At 42.4% G+C, this 2,191-nt stretch overlaps 1 protein-coding gene across 1 annotated transcript in view; it reads right to left on the bottom strand.

The window, feature by feature from the left end:
- The window catches only part of LOC118478235, a 7,537-nt gene extending 6,246 nt beyond the window's left edge, over positions 1-1,291 (bottom strand). Inside the window, exon 1 of the mRNA XM_035971406.1 lies at positions 952-1,291. The gene's annotated coding sequence lies outside the window, so the exon portion shown is untranslated. The remainder of the gene's footprint in view (positions 1-951) is intronic.
- Between the last annotated feature and the right edge of the window lie 900 nt (positions 1,292-2,191).

The following is a 2,191-nucleotide window of genomic DNA, read 5'->3' as shown; positions in this document are numbered from 1 at the left end:
GTGTGTGTGTGTGTGTATATGTGTGTGTCGGGGGGTGGGGGGCGTGTTCTGTGTTTGGATAGAACAAACAACCTCTCTTTCAATCCCCCCCTCTCCACCAAAAGAAAATAAAGTTATCATAGACAACTAATCGTGTTATAAAATTAATACGCTCGCAACGTCATCTATGATACAGTGGTTAGACAGCCGGTCGTCGCAGGCGGAAGACAAAGGTTCGATTCCAGCTTCGTGGAAAGGGGTGGGACAGGGGGTGAAAAAGTATCTCCATTCGAGAGCCTCCAAGTAAACTATGGTAAGTCATATTTTTCAAACTTTACAGGAGAGACAAAAAAACGCAACGGATTTTCTTGAAACGTTTCGGGTGAATAAATTAAATGTTCATAAGAGAGCCTACAGTACAAAGACATTAGGTTCCCTTATGAGATTAAGTTTATCCACCCAAAACGCTTTTTTTTTTTTAATCCGTGTTTTTTTTTTGGTCTCTCCTGTAAAATTTGAAAAACATGACTTACCATAGTTTACTTGACGACCCTCGAATATCTACTGGAAAGTGGTATCCATCACAGCCCTGGTTAACCGTAACAGGTAGATTCGGAGCTACCCGCCTCCTAAATGATCTAAATGTGAAGCGTGCTGACAAAATGAGATACTTTCTTGCAATCCACAAACGGAAATATTGGCCAAAAGTAGACACTATAGGAACAGATTAGTAGATTTTCTATTGATGCCACGTTCTTTTTTTAAAACGTACCTTTTATCATTCCATACGTAAAAATAGTAAAAACTTCACCTAATAGGGTGATGTATTTATTTCCATAAGGCTTGGATCCGAGAAGTAACTCATTTTGTCAGCACGCTTCACAAATTATATCAAAAGGGGGTAACACATCTACCGTTGTTATTAGTACGATAACCATTACAACTACACATTAACTATTAACATATACGCACCTACTTCACATCGGAATGTCCTGTTGAATATCAACACACGACGAACTCTCCATTAGCGATGCCACACAAGACCCATCACCGACATTTGGAGTTCACTACACATCATATTATTATTATTATTATTATTATTATTATTATTATTATTATGCGAGCCAACAACAACGAAACCAATGGGAATATTCAAAGCGCACACGTCCACGGAACATTTGATACCCTGATGGCTTATGAGTCCTCGTTTGAAAGCCACATCTTCCTATCTAGTGTGAGTGATCAGTGGTGATGGTAGGTAGGGTAGGCCGTTGTTCTGCCGTGCTGTCATGTGTGTGTGTGTGTGCTAGGCTTATGAGTGAGCGCTGAAAAGAACACTGTCGCTCGGCGGTGCTCACTAATGATATGGATGAACGGGTGTCGCATGACTCCTGGTCGGCTGGGGGTTGAGTTTAGTTGCTGTCATAAGCGCTTCTTTGTTTGCCATCCTTACTTTCATCTCTCTCTCTCTCTCTCTCTCTCTCTCTCTCTCTCTCTCTCTCTCTCTCTCTCTATGGATTCTATCTATAACAAAACGAGAATAGGAAGCAAGACAGAATAATCATCTTGATACAACCACTTGCCCGAGTCTCAAACGAAACCTACAGACCGAGCTAAGAATATTCAGTAGCTACAAAGTCTCGGGCCTTTCGTACAGAGCTGTGGCAGTGGGTGGTTGACGGGTGCTCTGGTGTGGTTTGCTTCTTCTTTCCTATCAAACATCTATTGTCTTTATCTCCTTTTTCTCTTTTTTTAAAAATGTTTGTTACTCCCTTGTAACACCTCTAATCTACTGGCGCTCATATGACCTTATGCAGTCACTAGCGCCGTAAAACCTCTACTAAAACTAAAACTAAAGAGCTGTGGCACTGAGGACACCAGAGATGACTAGATGGAAAACGAGAAGCGAGCTTGGGTATTGTGCGTGCTACGTCGAAACGCCTAACCGCTACACCACAGACGAAGGTGATCATGGTCCATAATTCATTCCTCAACGTAATAGTAGGTAACCTAAAAAAGTGCTGACTGGGTACATTTAATGAGGGTTTTTTTGTGGCGTCGGTGGTCTAGTGGTTAGGCTACCAGACTCGTTATCGTGAGGTTGTCAGTGGCCTAGTGGTTAGGCTACCAGACTCGTTATCTTGAGGTTGCGGGTTCGGGAGTTCGAGTCACGGGCCCGACGTTGTGTCCTTGGGAAAGACACTTTACACGA

The sequence above is a fragment of the Aplysia californica genome, unplaced genomic scaffold (genome assembly GCF_000002075.1).
Source record: "Aplysia californica isolate F4 #8 unplaced genomic scaffold, AplCal3.0 scaffold00430, whole genome shotgun sequence".
NCBI classification, from domain to species: domain Eukaryota; kingdom Metazoa; phylum Mollusca; class Gastropoda; order Aplysiida; family Aplysiidae; genus Aplysia; species Aplysia californica.
The sequence above is the reverse complement of the archived record's forward strand: the minus strand, read 5'-3'. Positions and strand labels throughout refer to the sequence as shown.